Consider the following 19109-nt stretch of genomic DNA (forward strand, 5'->3'; position numbering starts at 1 on the left):
TAAGCCCTCCTGCACTCAAGGCCTTGCTGTGTGGCCTTTGAGCCTCAGCTTCCTGAACTGGAAAATCGAGTTAGTAAGACCTTTCCTGTAGAGTTGCAGGGAAATGAGTTCACTGGCATGGTACCCAAGGGAGGGTCCTGAAACTAATGGGTCCAGATGGGACGACAAGGGCTCAGAGAAGGAAGGTAAGCGGCTGCCCAGTACAAGTGACTTGTACTGACTCAGGAGGGTTGATTGATGATTTTCAGAAATCGCTGGAGCCAGTTTGTAAATACAGCCATCATTAACAATTAAGTTCTATACACTTACGATTAAATAAATTATATTAAAAACAAAGCTCTAAAGACTCAAGACTCCTGGCTTCCTAATTATTTTACTACATTTTACCTGTGCCCTGAGGTTATTTATATCCATGGTCTCTGCCTGGTGGAAATACTAGTAGTGGTGGCTACTGAACACCTCTTCCCAACTCCACATTCAACAATGTCACACTGGGACCTCAAAATCAGCTGCTGGGAGTATTTCTACCACAGAAATGGACAAACGCTTTCAGTCAGGGCTTTCTTTACTGGTTTGTTGATTTTCTAGATTGAAGAAAGCAATGGAGAACATGTTAACATTGGCTGGGCACGGGAGCTCATACCTGTAATCTTAGCAGTTGGGAGGCTGAGGTGGACAGATCACCTGAGGTCAGGAGTTCAAGACCAGCCTGGCCAACATGATGAAACCGTGTCTCTACTAAAAATACAAAAATTACCTGGGCTTGGTGTCGCATACCTGTAACCCCAGCTACTTGGGAGGCTGAGGCAGGAGAATCACTTGAACTCAGGAGGTGGAGGTTGCACTGAGCCAAGATTGCGCCACTGCACTGCAGCTTGGGCCACAGTGTGAGACTCCAAAACAAAAAGTTAATATTGTAAATTAAACTTGAAAGTGAATTATACTTCTAGCAATAACATTGCGAATGGTACAAAAAAATAAGGAAATATTCTTCCAGTATTCAAAGCTGTTATCCAATTTAGCAAAAAAAAAAGGTAAAGTTCCAATACATAGTTGTCCCTTGGTGTACTAGACCCAGCCACCCAGGGTGGAAGAAGGAGCCCAGGATGGGGAGGACACAGAGCATTGCAGGTGTTAGGCCAGGCCTGTGAGGTTCAGAGCTGGACCTGAATAGGATGGGGCTTCCAACTCTATCCCTCTCACCTACCAAAGGGCAAGCTGGGCCCTGGCAAGCTGCAGGCCAAGAGAGGAAGCACAGGCTCCAGGTGTGAGTTCAAACACTCACCCTGACATTTATTTATTTATTTTTTTTGCGACGGAGTCTCACTCTGTCACCAGGCTGAAGTGCAGTGGCACGATCTAGGCTGACTGCAACCTCTGCCTCCCGGGTTCAAGAAATTCTCTTGCCTCAGCCTCCCAAGTAGCTGGGATTACAGGCACGCACCACCACACCTGGCTAATTTTGTATTTTTAGTAGAGACGGGGTTTCTCCATGTTGGTCAGGCTGGTCTTGAACTCCCGACTTCAGATCCTGACATTTATAAGCTTCAATCTTGGGCAGTCGCTTACCTTCCTTCTCTGAGCCCTTGTTGTCCCATCTGGACCCATTAGTTTCAGGACCCTCCCTTGGGTGCCAAAATCCACAAATGCTCAAATCCCTTATATAAATTGGTGTAGTAGTTGCATATAACCTACACATATCCTCTCATATATCTTAAATCATTTTTACATTACTTATAATACCTAATACGTAAATGCTGTGTAAATAGTTGTTATACTGTATTGTTTAGGAAATAATGACAAAAATAAGAAATCTCCACATGTTTGGTGCAGATGCAACCATCCATTTTTTTTTTGAATGAATATTTTAGATCCATGGTTGGTTGAATCCATGAATGTGAAATCCACAGATTTAAAGTGCCTGCCGAATGTCTTTTTTGTTTCACTCTTTCTTACTCATTGACATAAATGAAAATGCCAATCAACCCTCATATTAGAACCACACTCGTTCATCAATACTATGAGCTATTTCTGGGCCAGGCACGGTGGCTCACACTTGTAATCCCAGAACTTTGGGAGGCCGAGGTGGGTGGATCATGAGGTCAGGAGTTCGAGACCAGCCTGACCAACATGGTGAAACCCCGTCTCTACTAAAAATACAAAAATTAGCTGGGTGTGGTGTTGGGCGCCTGTCATCACAGCTACTCAGGAGGCTGAGGCAGGAGAATCGCTTGAACCTGGGAGGAGGTGGAGGTTGCAGTGAGCTGAGATCGCGCCACTGCACTCCAGCCTGTGTGACACAGCAAGACTCCATCTCAAAAAAAAAAAAAAAAAAAAAAAAAAAATGCTATGAGCTATTTGTTTTGTTGGTTGTTGGGCCGGGTAGTAATGAAGCACTTATTTGTGGTAGGATTTATACTCTCTATGTTCACATATGTATGCGTACTCTCCCCCATCCCACCCTGCCCTCCGGATAGCTGGTTGTTCAGCATTTACCCAGCACAGCACAGAATGTGGCCATGGATGTGAAAATTCTTACCACAGAGACGGGGCTCCACGATGTCAGCTCAGTGATGGCCCTGTGGCTGGAGCCCTTTGGAAAGGCGGCATGTGTGTCTGAGTTGAGGTGGAAGCTAGTTTTGTTTTGTTTTGTTTTGTTTTGAGACAAAATCTTGCTCTGTCGCCCAGGCTGGAGTTCAGTGGCACGATCTCGGCTCACTGCAACCTCCTCCTCCCAAGTTCAAGCAATTCTTCTGCCTCAGCCTGTCGAGTAGCTGGGACTACAGGCACGCACCACCACGCCTGGCTAATTTTTGTATTTTTAGTAGAGACAGGGTTTTACCATATTGGCCAGGCTGGTCTTGAACTCCTGACCTCGTGATCCGCCTACCTTGGCCTCCAAAAGTGCTGGGATTACAGACGTGAGCCACTGTGCCCAGCTGGAACTAGTTCTTTTACTTTATTTATTTATTTGAGATGGAGTGTCACTCTATCACACAGGCTGGAGTGCCATGGGGCAATCTCAACTCACTGCAACCTCTGCCACCTGGACTCAATCAATCCTCCTGCCTCAGCTTCTCAAGCAGCTGGGACCACCGACATGCGCCACAATGCCTAGCTAATTTTTGTATTTTTGGTGGAGACGGGGTTTCACCATGTTGCCCAGGCTTGTCTCGAACTCCTGAGCTCAAGTGATTCTCTTGCCTTGGCCTGTCAAAGTGCTGGGATTACAGGCATGAACCACTGTGCCTGGCTGAGTTATTTTACTTTTTTTATTTACGTGTTTATTTATTTTGAGACACGGTCTCGCTACGTTGCCCAGGCTGATCCTGAACTCCTGGGCTCAAGCCATCCTCTCACCTCAGCCTCCCATGGTGCTGAGATTACAGGCATGAGCCACCACCCCTGACCAGAACTAGTTCTTGTAATCATGGCCTGGAGGTCCCACTGTCCCTTCCCATGAAGACACCTTGGATGGGCATGTTCTGGGCACAGGTGAGGTATCTGGGAACTCCAGGTGGAAGCCACCTGGTTTGGGCAGGTCCAGTGCTCACCCATCTTGGGAGCTGGTCCAGGAACCGCAGGTTAACCTGGACTGAACAGGTTGGAAGGGCACGACTGGGGCCTTGGTGACTTCTTGTGGTTGGGGTTCAGGGAGAGGCCTTGAGGTGCATACCCGGAGTGAGCCCAGCCCAGCAGACAACATTCTGAGCTCTGGGTCATTTGCACTGAGTCATTTGTTCATTCATTCAAACAGCATTCAAGAAGCGTCCGGTCTGTACCAGCGCTGGGCTGGGCCATACAGCTCAGTTATTTTTTATTTTTATTTTTTGAGGTGGTGTCTTGCTCTGTTGCCCAGGCTGGAGTTCAGTGGTGCCATCTCGGCTCACTGCAACCTCTACCTCCCCGGTTCAAGCGATTCTCTTGTCTCAGCCTCCTGAGTAGCTGGGACTACAGGTGTGCACCACTAATTTTTGTATTTTTCGTAGAGACAGGGTTTCACCATGTTGGCCAGGCTGGTCTCCAACTCCTGACCCCAGGTGATCCACATGCCTCGGCCTCCCAAAGTGCTGGGATTACAGGCGTGAGTCACTACGCCCTGCCATTTATCTTTCTTGATACTTAATATAGACTATTGTTACCTTTGCTGATAGTTTATTGATATTGGAATGGATTGTTATGGATGATTACCATGTTCCATGCCCTGCTCTGTGGTGAACAAGGCTCTTGTGGAGCTTATAGTTTCCTGGGAGATAATGAAGTAACCAGGAAATTCCAACATCGACCTGGGGTCTATGAATGGGCTTGGAAGAGGGGTGTCTGTAAATCCTCTGCAATGGGGATTGTGTGTGTGTCTCAGGAGGCGGTTCCCAGGCTAGGACCCTCCCAAAGTCCAGAGACAACTACCATAGAGTGTAATCAGTGTGATGACAGGAAGTTCAGGGTGCAGCAGATGGGCTGGGGGTGCGGGAGGGCTCCCAGGAGAAAGGCAGAGTGGAGAGCAAGAATATTCTTGGCGAAAGAAACAGGGCCTGGAAACTTGAGAGGGCTGCTGGAGTTGGTGGTGATGGTTGTTGGGTGACAGCAGGTGCAGGAACAGACGGGCCTGATCAGGAAGATATGTAAATAGTGACTGTAAGCGCAGCATTCTAGTTAAGCACATAAGCACATGTTGGTTGAGTGAGAATGATCGGGAGACAGAAAGCTCACACCTGAATGTCTACAAGGGAGGAATGAAAGATTCTTCTTGAATATCTGAGGACACTCTTCCTGGAGCATTTCATCCAAACCCCCTTCTTATGCCCCCTCCTAGCTGAAATCCCCTCACAGTGTTCTGCACCCCCACCCCTTAGGTAGCTAGATTTAGCAAGTAGACAGGTCACTCAGTTACATTTCAATTTCAGATAATCCATAAATAACTTTTTTTTTTTGTTTGAGATAGAGTCTCCTTCTGTCACCCAGGCTGGAGTGCAGCGGCGCAATCTCAGCTCACTGGAACCCCTGCCTCCAGGGTTCAAGTAATTATCCTGCCTCAGCCTCCCGAGTAGCTGGGACTACAAGTATGCACCACTACACCCGGCTAATTTTTTGTATTGTTAGTAGACATGGGGCTTCCCCATGTTGGTCTGGCTCTTCTCAGACTCCTGACTTCAAGTGATCCGCCCACCTTGGCCTCCCAAAGTGCTGGGATTACAGGCGTGAGCCACTGCAACCACCCCACAAACAACTTCTTAGTGTATGTCCTGTACAACATCTGGTAACTACACTGCCAGCACTTGCCTGAGCTGGTCCCTTGGCCAGTGTTCCCTCTCTCCAGCCATCCCCCTGGGTGGGTTAGCTGCTGAGTGAGAGGGGCTGGGTGGGCTGAGCTCAGCATGAAAGCAGGAATCTGGGGTCAGAACCAGATGCAAGGAGGAGTCCAGGATGGGGAGGACACAGAGTAGTGGAGGTGTCAGGCCAGGCCTGTGAGGTTCAGAGCTGGACCTGAACAGGATGGGGCCTCCAACTCAATCACCCCCACCCACCAAAGGGCAAGCTGGGCCCTGGCAAGTTGCAGGCTGACAGTTTGGAAGTACAGGCTCCAGGTCTGAGTTCAAACCCTGACCCTGACTTATAAGCTGTGATCTTGGGTGGCCACTTACCTTCCTTCTTGAGCCCTTGTTGTCCCATCTGTCAAACGGTAATATTAATACTAAACATAGGTGGTTATGAAGATTACAGGGGAATGGGGCACTCAGCACAGTGTCTGGTGTATACTAAGAGCTCAATAAATGGTAGGCATGATCATCACGTATGTTATACATCTTTACACAATAATTATTTACAATGAGAAGTTATTATTCCTATAGACTGGACTTTTATTTCTGCTATCTTCCCAGCATCTAGAACGATGCCTAGAACACAGCAGGAGCTCAACAATTATGTGCTGAATGGCTACACGATGGCAGAGCGGGCTTCGCCTGCAGGGGCTGGTATGGGACCAGACGCCCAACATTCAGGAGGGTGGCCCATCCCACTCCCACAGACCAAGCCACCCAGATTGCCCCAGTGATAAATAAACAAGACACAAGGGGACATAGAAACCCAGGCTGAAATGTGTGGCCTCCTTTCAGCTGAGTTCTGGACAATCAGCTCCTTTCCAGCCTGTGACAGGAGGTGGGTGGCCACAGGGGGCAGCTCTGAATCCTGACTCATGTCAAGGGCCTGTGGGGTGAAGAGTCTTGATCTGTTCCTCTAAGGCATACAGAGAGGAGCCTGCAAAACAAATGCAGGATGAGCAAGGCACAACTGGCTGTCCTCACCTGGCCCCACCTCTGCGGCATCCACCACGCCTGGCTGGCATGGCCACAAGACGTCCTCAACACCCATGCCTGAGGACAGAGTACTGGCTCCATGGTTATTTGGGCAAATACACCTTCAAATTCCTGGTACCCCATTGGAGATGCCCCACAGCCCCGGCATGTCTGGAACTGAGCCCTTGACCTTCTCCTGCTCCAACCCTGTTGCTCCCTGGGTCTTCCACCTCTGTGAGTGGCACCTTCCTTCTCCTGGTTCTGCTGCCAGACAGCATGAGTTCTCTCCCGTCCCATACCCTCTCTCCCCACATCCTGGCTGCTCCTGCAGATTCGACTTCCCAAATCCCTCCCAACTCCCTCCATGCCCATGGCCACCCTCCGGGTCCAAGCGTGCCTTCCCTGTCGCTTGATTACTCCCTGCCACGACCTGGCCCTGTCCCCAACCTCGTCTCCAGCAGCGGTTCCTGGGTGTGGGCCCCTGCTGGGCCACCCTCGGTCCTATGCACACTCTTCTCCCTGCTTTGCTAGGCTACTTCCCACTCAGCCCGCAGGAGTCTGCCTTCTGGAAGACCACCGAAATATTCGAAAGTCAGTTACAGACACAATGACACGGCCCTTCTCAATATTTCAGCAGGTACCTTCCAAAATCGAGGACAGTCTCCTGCAGGGCCAAAAGTCCATTTCCATGCTCAGGAATTTAGCTTTGATGCAGGGGATATTATGTAACATGCAATCCATCATTAAATTCTCCAAAACACCCTGAAAGCAGCTGCTGCTTTTGCTTTAATGCAAGTTCCAGTCAAGAATCACACACTGGGGCCAGGCACGGTGGCTCACGCCTGTAATGCCAGCACTTTGGGAGGCCGAGGTGGACAGATCACTTGAGGCCAGGAGTTCGAGACCACCCTGGCGAACATGGTGAAACCCCATCTCTACTAAAAATACAAAAAGTGGCCGGGCACAGTGGCTCACACCTGTAATCCCAGCACCTTGGGCGGCCAAGGTGGGTAGATCACCTGAGGTCGGGAGTTTGAGACCAGCCTGACCGACATGGAGAAACCCTGTCTCTATTAAAAATACAAAATTAGCCGGGCGTGGTGGCAAACACCTGTAATTCCAGCTACTAGGGAGGCTGGCGCAGGAGAATTGCTTGAACCCTGGAGGCGGAGGTTGCGGTGAGCCGAGATCGCACCATTGCACTCCAGCCTGGGCAACAAGAGTGAAACTCCGTCTAAAAAAATAAAAAATACAAGAATTAGCCAGGCATGGTGGTGCACACTTATAGTGCCAGCTACTCAGGAGGCTGAGGCAAGAGAATCACTTGAACCAGTTGCAGTGAGCTGAGATCGTGCCACTACACTCCAGCCTGGGTGACAGAGGGAGACTCCGTCTCAAAAAAGCCCAAAAAACCAAAAAAAAACAAAACCCCCCAAAAAAGTCACACATTGCATTTGGTCGCACGTCCCTTTAGTCCCCGTGAGTCCCCCCGCAGCACCCACGCCCCTCGCTGAGGACCTGCAATCCCCTGTGTACAACGGCTTCCTGCACCACCTGCCTTCCCTCTGGACTGCAAGCTCTTGAGAGCAGAGTCAAATCTGTCTTGGGTTTCGTGGCCTCCCCACCGCCCCAGAGTGCTTGATGTATAAAATATTCTTTGAAGTAGAATTGAGGAGATGACACAAATCCTGTGTGCTCATAACCGTTCTTTGCTTTCATGATAAAATCTGTCGTCCAGTAAAGAGGGCTACAGTTGAGGGTTTTTTTTTTTTTTTTTTTGAGATGGAGTCTTGCTCTGTCACCCAGGCTGGAGTGTAGTGGCCCCATCTTGGTTCACTGCAACCTCCGCCTCCTAGGTTCAAGCGGTCCTCCCATTTCAGCCTCCCAAATAGCTGGGATTACAAGCATGCATCACCACGCCTGGCTAATTTTTGTATTTTTAGTAGATGGAGTTTTACCATGTTGGCCAGGCTGGTCTCAAACTCCTGACCTCAGGTGATCCACCCGTCTCAGCCTCCCAAAGTGCTGGGATCACAGGCATGAGACACTGTGCCCGGCCATGCTGCAGTTGAGTTTTAATTCAAACTCTCACTCGGCCTAAACCGTGGAAAGTGTGAGTGTGGAAGGAGGAAAGGCAGCTTATCATTGCCTGGCATGTTGTGTCGGCATGAGATGCGACGTCCTTTCCTAGCATGGAGAAGGGACAAGACACCCAGGCAGAGTTGTAGGGGGAAGGGCAGGGGGGACCAAGGTGGCGGCTCCCTTCTGGCTCTTTCTGAGTCAGGGCCTCTGCTTTCGCCCATCCTTCTGCACTCAGGGTCATTCCCAGGAGGTCTGGGGAGTTCTGGTGAAAGGAGCATGTGAAGCTAGGAGACAGAAAATGCCTTCTGAGTTATCAGCCTGCGGGGGCCATTCGGTCCCCGCGGCCCTCTCACTGGCATGGAGCGCTACACGCTGGCTAGGAAAACAACAGCCTGGATGGGGTCTTTGGAGGGGCAGGAAGGCCCACACGGCCCTGCGAGACGGAGAGGTCATTAAGAGTCACCAATATTTATTGACACAGCCATGACTGTTCCTGGGACAGCTGTGAATCAGAGGAACTGCCGGGAATAGCATTCAAAGGCCAGACTCACACTGTCTGACCAGCCGCCTGCCGGCCTCCCTCCCTCCCCTCCGCCCCCCCCACCAGGACGGGAACCTTGGCTGGGGCAGGTCCTGCCAGGCCCGGGGAGTCCTGGGTCCTGTAGTAGGCATTGCAGACACAAGGTGAATGCAGCAGGCTGCCTGCTTTCTAGAACTCACTCCATGGGGCTGAAGACAAACTTCATTCCTTCTTGTGTTCAGCACATGGATTGTGAGCCTACTGTGTGCCAGCAAGGTTTCCAAGAACTAAGCTTGGTTATTCGCTCTGCATTCTTTGAGCATCTCCTGTGTGCTACGCATTGTCTAGACACTAGGCGTCGGTACTCATTCTTGGCTTATTTTATTTTATTTTGAAACAGAGTCTCGCTCTGTCGCCCAGGCTGGAGTGCAGTGGCATGATTTTGGCTCACTGCAACCTCCGCCCCCTTTGTCAACCTCCACCTCAACAATTATTGTTTCTCAGCCTCCTGAGTAGCTGGGACTACAGGTGTACACCACCACACTCGGCTAACTTTTTGTATTTTTAGTAGAGACGGGATTTCACCATGTTGGCCAGGCTGGTCTCAAACTCTTGTCCTCAAGTGATCCACCTGCCTCGGCCTCCCAAAGTGTTGGGATTACAGGCAGGAGCCACCGTCCCCAGCCTCCTTTTGTTTTAGAATGCTCACTCAGGGCAACCTGAGGTGGTGAGGAGAAGCACAGACCCAGCCTCTGTTCCCAGTCCCTTTGGGTTCTGGCAGCACTGACCCGGGCTGGGAGAGGGCAATTTGCCCCATGCTCTAGCAGGGATCTGTGTCCCCTGAGGTCCGTCTGGTAGTACGCAAGTACCTGGAGGGGACCGCATGTGTGAACCCAGGCTGAGTGGCTGGCTGCTGCCCATAATAGCTCCCAGGGTACCCTGCTCCCCATTGGAGTGGTCCCCGTTGCCGGGAGACGCTGTGCAAAACAGTTCTGGCTGCTCTACAAACTGGCAAAGCCCACAGGCCCCTGGGCTGCTGCAAGGAGCCCAGTCCCCTAATTAGAACCGGTCGGCTTGGCCTGCACCCTCCTCAGGCCTGAGCCGGACCTCACTGGCCATAAAACCTGCAAACTCTTTCCTGCACACTCCCCCCGGAGGCAGCCTGCAGGAGCCTCCGAGGCGAGTCACTTCCCCTGGCTGAGGGACGGGCAGGTGCAGCTGCGGCCACCCGCCTCTTGGACCACAGACTTAGCAGCTTTGGGGTGCAGAGCTGACCCTCCCAGGGCCTGGCATTCTGTGGGTGCTAGAAGGAGACTGCTAAAGAAAGAACCCCCACTGCCAGAGACCTGGTCCCCCGCCTCCCAGGCCTCTACAGCACTTTCACCACTTCCTGCAAAGCCAATCAGCTCAGCTCAGTCCCAGGCTGCTTCTCTGGGCCTCTGCCACATGGGCGCAGACACACTGTGTGGCCATTATTTTACCTGACTGCGAATTCCTCTAGGGTAGGGATTGAGTTTTGTCTATCTCTGTATCTTGGCACCTGCCCTGGGTTTGGCACAGAGCAGGGACCAGGGAGGTTTGCTGGGTAGCTGAATTAAAATCACCTGGCTCTGACAGGCGGGCGCCTACCTCCTTTTCCAGGAGCCAGAGATTTCTGAGCTGAACTTCTTTTCCCTGCAGACCCCATGAGTCTGGCGTGGCCTGGGCCGTCAAAGTCTCCGGCCAGGTGGGTTGGGCTGATTCCAGCTCGTAAGCCAGCTCTGGCTAAGCCCAGGCCGAGGTTTCCACTTGGAGAAGGTCCCCATGGTTGGGCTGGCGGAGGACACAACTCGGAACCTCTGACTAATCCCAGCTGTCCAACCTCTAGTCCCCGGTGCAAAGGGAGCAGCTGCCACTGAACTTCCTCTGCAGCCTCCCCTTAGCCCAGCCTGTGTGAGAGGTGGCCGGGACCTGGCTTCTAGGTTGAGGCCACCCTGATGTCTTCTGGCTCCATTGCAGCACCCAAAGGCCACGTCAGTTTGCAGAAAGCCATGGTCTCAGCCCCAGGAACCGTGTGCAGTGGCTCCCAGCAGCGCTGGGCTGGGCTGAATATTCAGGAAAGGTGGCTACACTTTTCTGAGCTTTGCGAGTGTTTGTCCATACCAGAGGCAGTGGGATTCCCTGGTGGGAGGCAAGAGGGGGAGGGCTGTCAACTGAGACAGGGACTTCAAAGGGCTCCCTGAGCCCCCTGCCCGGGCCTCCAGCTGCAGGATGGGCTGAGCTGCCAGCCGGCAGCTGGCAAAACACAGCTCTGCTTGCCCAAAGCACCAAATAGCAAACAAGGATGATGTGGAAGCAGTGGAAGGTCTGGATCTCAGTGACAGCGGGGATCCTGCTGGAAGTGGTGGTTTGAGGGCGGCCTCAGGCTGCAGCACAAGCAGGGTCTGCAGCAGCACCTCCCTGGGGCGGAGCAGGGCAGGGACCCCCCCCAACGTCAAGTGGCCCCAGCTGGTCCTCAGCTGCCTCTTCCAGGGGCGAACGACTCAGCTTTTGCTGATGATTTAGTTCCTAATTTGGGCCGGGTGTGGTGGCTCACACCTGTAATCCCAGCACTTTGGGAGGCCGAGGCAGGTGGATCACTTGAGGTCAGGAGTTCAAGACCAACCTGACCAACGTGGTGAAACCTTGTCTCTACTAAAAATACAAAAATTAGCTGGGTGTGGTGGCGGGCACCTGTAATCCCAGCTACTTGGGAGGCTGAGGCAGCAGAATCACATGACCCCAGGAGGCGGAGGTTGCAGTGAGCTGGGATTGTACCACTGCACTCCAGCCTGGGTGACAGAGTGGGGCACTGTCTATAAATAAATAAATAAATAAATAAATAAATAAACTATAAATAAATAAATAAACAAGTTGGGCACGGTGGCTCACACCTGTAATCTCAGCACTTTCGGAGGCCGAAGTGGGCAGATCACCTGATCTCAGGAGTTCAAGACCAACCTGGCCAACATGGAGAAACCCCACTCTACTAAAAATACAAAAATTAGCCAAGTGTGGTGGTGGGTGCCTGTAATACCAGCTACTTGTAATCCCTTTAGGCTGTGGCAGGAGAATTGCTTGAACCTGGGAGGCAGAGGTTGCAGTGAGCCAAGTGGTGCCACTGCACTCCCACCTGGGCGACCGAACAAGACTCTGTCTCAAAAATAAATAAATATAAAAATAAACAAACAAATAAAATAGTTTCTAATTTGTCCATGTCCTGCAATGAGCCTACCAGGCAAAGTGAGGACCTGGATCATCTCTGCGTGGTGCCGTAGAGGAGGGGAAACTGGCATTTATTAAGCCACAGCTGTATGCCCAGCTTGTGCGAAGTGTTGAGGATAGGATGAAGGGGGAGGCTATCATCTAGAAGCCACGGGTGAGAGCAGCAGCCCCCACAGGTGGGAGAGCAGAGGGAGGTGAGGCCAGGCCTCATGCTGCCCTGAGCTCAGCTGGGGATGGGGAGCCCCAGGCCCCTGCCCTCGTGGGTGGGACCTGGCTGTGCTTCCCGAGGATGAGGTCTTTGGTGGACCACATTACTGGAAAGGAGGGAGGGGTGGGAGAGAGGAAGTGGTGTCTGGGCTTGAGGCTGCAGCTGTATCCTCCTCAGCCTCTCTCCAGCTCTCCTCGCCCAGCTCTGGGCCTGTCTCTCCTCCTGCCCCCACTGGGATCCTGGCAGAGGCTACAAAAAAGCACGCCCCCGCCCAGTCCCCCGACCTGCCTCCTGGTCTCAGACATTCCCGTGTGACTCAGGAGGGTGGAGAAATGCCTGAAAGCTTCTCAGCATCCTCTTTTGTCCCCTCCCCGGCTGCTGGCCAGAATTCCCCACCTTTTCTATGAGACCCGGATAGCCTGCTGGACTCCTCAGTCCTGCAGGGCACAGAGGGCCTGAACCCTGCTTCCACTCAGGAAAAACCTGGCCTGTCCAAGGGTGTGGCTGGCGGGCCCAGCGAGAGGCCCCTGCCAACTGAGCTGCCGCTGCAGGGCCCGGACTTGTACGCCACGCACAGGGGTGGCTTCTGAGCTCTCTCGCTGACTTAATTGAAAAATATTTAAAAATCTCATCCAGGCCTGGACAGGGGACCCTGGGCTCTAGAATCCATCCCAGGGCACAGATCTGCAGGAGCCCACCTCCTCTTCCAGGGGCCAGCGGTATCAGAGCTGAACTTTTCCCTTCAGTTTCCCCGAGGCTGGCATGGCCTGGGCTGTCGAAGTCTCCGGCCAGGTGGACTGGACTGATTGCAGCTCGTAAGCCAGCTCTGACCAAGCCCGGGCTGAGGTTTCCACTTGGGGAAGTGGAAGCCTCCAGCCCCATAAGGCTCTTGTTCCTCCTGGAGGAAAGAAACAGCAAGGGCCAGGCCAGGTGCAGTGGCTCACACCTGTAATCCCAACACTTTGGGAGGCCGAGGTGGGAGGATGGCTTGCGTCCAGGAGTTCGAGACCAGCCTGGGCAACATAGTGAAACCCTGTCTCTACAAAAAAATAAAAAATAAAAAATTAGCTGGGTGAGGCGGTGCGTGCCTGCGGTCCCAGCTACTCGGGAGGCTGAGGCAGGGTGATCGCCTGAGCCTAGGAGGTTGAGGCTGCAGTGAGCTATGATTGCATAATTGTACTCCAGCCTGGGTGACTGAGTGAGACCCTGTCAGAAATAAAGAGGGAAAGAGAGAAAGAGAGAGAGAGAGACAGAGAGAGAGAGAGAGAGAGAGAGAGAGAGAGAGAAGAAAGAAGGAAGAAAAAAAGAGGGGAGGAGGAGGGGAGGGGAGGGGAGGGGCAAGAGCCATGCCCAAGCCTGGGGACTCAGCTTGTGTGAGGCCTCAGTTCCCGTGGAGTCCAGTTTACCAGGATTCAGCGAGACCCTGGGCTTTTATGGGGTTGGCAGCATGGCAGCTGGGCTGGGGGCAGTGTGCCTGGTGGGCACTGTCTTTGGGCAGCATTTTCTTTCCTCTCCTCTTCCTGAGGGTAGCTGAGACCATCCCGGGACATGTTTGGCAGGGCCCAGCCCCTTGTCAATAGCACCTTTGCCAAGGCCCAAACTGTCCAGGGGTGGGAAGCCAGAATCCTGCTGACCCCATGATCCCACGTTTCTTGGAATGGGGAGAGGGAGTCACTCCTGTTGATGTCAACTCTAGGAAGGGTGACCTGAGTCAGGATTCACCATTCCTTTCATATTAGAAATAATTTACCTTTTTAAAAACAATACACCTTTTTTTTTTTTTTTGGTAGAGACGGTGTCTCCCTACGTTGCCCAGGCTGCTGTTTTTTGTTTTGTTAATTTTTTTTTTTTTTTGAAATGGAGTCTCACTCTGTCACCCAGGCTGGAGTGCAGTGGCCAGATCTCAGCTCACTGCAAGCTCCACCTCCCAGGTTCATGCCATTCTCCTGCCTCAGCCTCCCGAGTAGCTGGGACTACAGACGCCCGCCACCATGCCCAGCTAGTTTTTTGTATTTTTAGTAGAGATGGGGTTTCACCATGTTAGCCAGGATGGCCTCATCTCCTGACCTTGTGATCTGCCCCCCTCAGCCTCCCAAAGCGCTGGGATTACAGGCATAAGCCACTGTGCCCAGCCCCCAGGCTGCTTTTGAACTTCTTGGCTCAAATGATCCTTCTGCCTCATCCTTCCGAAGTGTTGGGATTACAGGTGTGAGCCACTGCGCCCAACCAAAAAATAAATTTTTTTTCCCTTGAGTCAGAGTCTTGCTCTGTTGCCCAGGCTGGAGAGCAAGGGCACAATTTCAGCTCACTGCAACCTCCGCCTCCCGGGTTCAAGTGATTCTCCTGCCTCAGCCTCCTGAGTAGCTGGTATTACAAGTGAGTGCCACCATGCCCGGCTAATTCTTGTATTTTTAGTAGAGACAGGGTTTTACCATGTCGGTCAGGCTGGTCTTGAACTCCTGACCTCAAATGATCCGCCTGCCTTGGCTTCCCAAAGTGTTGAGATTACAGGTGTGAGCCACCACACCCGGCCTAAAAATAAATCTTAAGGCTCTGTATGGGACCTGGAATTCTGCCCCAAGACCCCATGCAAGTGGAGGTGAGGAGGCAAGTGGAGTTCTCTCCTCTGCCCAGGGATTCTTCTCCATGATTTTACTTTCCTGTGACTTCTTGGAGAGCTGGGACAGTGACCTGAAAGGACACAGTTCCCCTTGGATCTGGTCACTGGGCCTCTGACCCTGCAACCCCTGGGGCTTTCTGGGGAAGGTTCTCTGTCTGCCACCAGACCAAGTGCTGGACCCTGCGTGTGTAGGTCAAAGGTCAGGGGTAGGCTTCTCCACTGCAGGGGTCTGACCTATCAGACAGCCCTCCGAGGCAGGGACGAATAACTTGCAGTGGGTGAGAGTTAGGGCTTTGCCATAAGCATATGGAGATGGAGGTGAGGCTAATTCTCACTGGGACATGGTGGATAGAATAATGGCCCTGTGAAGATGTTTACACAGCAAAAGGGATTTTGCAGCCATGATTCAATTAAAGACCTTGAGATGGGATTACCCAAGTGGTCCTAATGTAATGCCAAGGGTCCTTATAAGCTAGGGGCAGGAGGATCAGAAAGAGAGAGGGAGAGAAAGAAAGAGACAGATGAGAGAGAGACACACACACATATAGAAACAGGGTCAGAGACAGACAGAGACAGAAAGGAATAGAGACCGGAAGATGTCATGTTCTGCTGGCTTTGAAGAGGGAGGATGGGGCCAAGAGCCAAGGAATACAGGTGGCCTTTAGAAGCTGGAAAGTTCAAGGAAACAGATTCTCCCTTAAAGCTTCCAGAAGGGACAAGCCCAGCTGACACATTGCTTCCAGCACTTCTGGACTCCAGAACTGTACGTTAATACATTTATGTTGTTTTAAGCATTGATTTGTGACTGTGTGCCACAGCAGCCTCAAGAACCTCACAGGGGCCACCCGTGGTCTTGCCTGCCCTGCTGGGTATTGGTTCCTCTTCTCCTGGTGACAGCTCCTGGACCTTCTTTTGGGAAACTCCACTCCCTACTCTCAGTCCTGGGTTTGGGTAGAGCTGGCCCATCATGCCCCGGCTCCTCGGTGCATGTGACAGAAAATTAATCAGAAGAGGGCATCTCCCTGGTCACAGTGCAGGCGGCCTTGAGTTGACAGGGCTCTGTTTGGGGCCATTTACAGACACCGTGGGGAAGAGAAAATCACTCCTCCCTCAGAGGTGGCTGAGGATCAGTGTAAGCCCAGAGGGGCTGGCAGCTGCCTTGGCACTGTGGTGGGAGAGCCCACCTCTAGATGGACCCCATGCAGGAAAACCAGGGACCCTGAGCCGAGAGAGATGACAGGGTGGGTGCTCCCTGGTCACCCTAGTCAAGCTTCAATCAAACTGATCTTGAGCTTTTCTGATACACAAAACACTAACGCTCCTGTTTTGCTTAACCCCGTTTGAGGTGGGATTCTGTTACTTGCAATCCCCGAAGCCCTACCTGAATGTCACTTCCATCCATTCCTATTCTCAGGTGGGGGAGAGGGTGGAGTTCCGGCCACTGTGTGGGACCCTCAGCTCACCTTTATGTCAGTTACTGCCATTTACTGTTTGTTGGGGGTAATTATGAGTTATTGTACTGCTCTCTGAACAATTTTATTTTGGGAACGTCCATTAAAATCGGAGTGTGCTTCTTGTGTGAATGTCTTCCATCTGTTATGTCTACGGCATGGGAAAAAATGGAGAACTGCAATTTTGGAGGCCAGAGAGTCGTTGGACATGTTTAGCCTTTTCCTGGCCATTTGTAATCAGGAAACGTGTGCAGAACTCAGTTCCTGGCACTCAGTGGGAGCCACTGGAGCTGGCGATCACGAAATCAGTGGGGGGGGTGTTCGCTGCTCTCCAGGACCCTGGCAGGGGGTGGTTGAGGGGCTCGGAGTTTGGTATTTGGTAGAGGAGCTAGCAAAAGATGATTGAAACAAAACTGTTGCAACTCTCTTCACTTTGCCCCTTCCCGGTGAACACCTACCTCGGTTCTCTCTCGGGCCAGTGGAGACCCTGTTTTCTGATGTTTTGTTCCAAGATGGTCTAGAACAGCATGTGGGCATGGGAGAAGAAAGCAAGGGTGGGTCTCTGGAGAAATATCGTGGATGCACATGTGATAACCAGCAGAGAGGAAATAGACCAAGATGCCCATGTTCTCAGCAACAGCAGCATGACAGCCAGGTTGCCAGACAAGGGGCCATCAGGGTCTCTGTGGATGCAGTAGGAACAGAAGAGCCACAGACGTCCTGTAGACATCTGGGTGGGATGTCACTGCAACAATAACTCTTCTCTTTTACCTTCCTCTTGTGCCTCTGGATCCTGGCTCTACCTTCCCCCGTCTCTCTCTGTGTCCTCTCCTCTTCTTTTTTTTTTTTTTTGACAGTTTCACTCTGTCGCTCAGGCTGGAGTGCAGTGGTGCAGTCTTGGCTCACTACTCACTACAACCTCTGCCTCCCAGGTCTGAGCTATTCTCGTGCCTCAGCCTCCCAAATAGTTGGGGCTAAAGGCGTGCACCACCACGCCTGGCTAATTTTTTTATTATTAGTAGAGACGGGGTTTCCCCATGATGGCCAGGCTGGTCTCCAACTGCTGACTTCAAGTGATCGACCTGCCTCGGCATCCCAAAGTGCTCAGGCATGAGCCACTGCACCCGGCCCTCTCCTCTTCTTTTTTTTTTTTTTTTTTTTTTTGAGACGGAGTCTTGCTCTGTCGCCCAGGCTGGGGTGCAGTGGCCGGATCTCAGCTCACTGCAAGCTCCGCCTCCCAGGTTTACGCCATTCTCCTACCTCAGCCTCCCGAGTAGCTGGGACTACAGGCGCCCGCCAACCCGCCCGGCTAGTTTTTTTGCATTTTTTAGTAGAGACGGGGTTTCACCGTGTTAGCGAGGATGGTCTCGATCTCCTGACCTTGTGATCCGCCCGTCTCGGCCTCCCAAAGTGCTGGGATTACAGGCTTGAGCCACCGCGCCCGGCCCCTCTCCTCTTCTTATAGGGACACCCGCCATTGGATTTAGGGAACCCCCTAAAACCAGGATGACTTCATCTCTAGATCCTTAACTGGTTACCTCAGCAAAGAACCTATTTTCAAGCAAGGTTCGATTCTGAGGTTCTGGGTGGGTGTGAATCTTTGAGGATATGCGTCAACCTGATGCAAGGTCTCCTTGGACTGGCAGTGTCCCTTGACTGAAGGGCACTGCTCCCCTGAGGGTGTCCCACTATGCCCGGCTTGCATTCTGGTTCGGGTAATTGCTTCCCACCATTGTCCTTTTGGGCCTAGGAGTAGAGACAGTGCTGCCATCGCCAGCCCTGGGCTCCTTCATTTGCCACTTCTTTTGTGGGCCTCCCCTAGGGCCCCGCCTTGTAAGTAAGCTCTCCTAGAATTATCCTGAAGCTGCTGTCATTTCCTGTTGGGACACTGATGGGTACAGTGACTGGCATGGAGCACCAACTCCGTCTCCTTCCATCCCCACAATTACTGTCATTCCCATTTGAAATGAAGGGACAGAGGCCCCAGGAGGCCAAGGTGCTTGCCCGAGGCCTTGCAGCTGAGATAGGGCCAAAGTTGGCCTCAAGACTCGTGCTGTTGACCATGGGGCTTCAATGTCATGGGCAATGTCCTCCCTCTCAGGGTCCCAGGAAAGCCAGTTCTGCCTCTGGGAGGGGTCCTTTGGGTCCTTCGGGAAGAGGGGGGCCTGACTGCGTGGTTGCCGTAGGTGAGAGAAACCCAGCTCCAACTGGTGTCAGCAAAAGAGAGAATGTATTGGCTCCTGTGCCTCAAGGTCCTGGGGGTGGCCTGGCCTGAGGCACCTCTGGATTCAGGTGTGCACGTGCCGGCCTGGAATAGGTGCAGCCCCCATCTCAATGCCTTGTCTCTGCCGGGAACTGGTTCCTTCTGCAGCAGCAGGGCTACGATGCCTCCCGGTGTCTCCAGACCCTCATCCTACCAACTCCAGTCTCAGCAGAAAGAGAGCTGCTTTCCCCACAGTGCCTGCGAAGGTCTCAGGGAAGACACTGGTGGACTGGGTCACACGCCTGAAAGGTGGTTTCCCAGAGGGCAATCAGGGTACCTCTGAGGCTTCTGGGAAGAACAGGTGCAGACTGGGCTCCAGAGCTCTAGTGTGCCAGGGAACGAGACAGAGCTGAGGGGAAGGGGGAGAGCGGACGTGGGAGTGGGGCTTCTTCTTCCATGTCGCAGTGTCACTGTTCAAGGGGTTCACCT

Source organism: Macaca fascicularis, chromosome 1 (assembly GCF_037993035.2).
Source record: "Macaca fascicularis isolate 582-1 chromosome 1, T2T-MFA8v1.1".
NCBI lineage: Eukaryota > Metazoa > Chordata > Mammalia > Primates > Cercopithecidae > Macaca > Macaca fascicularis.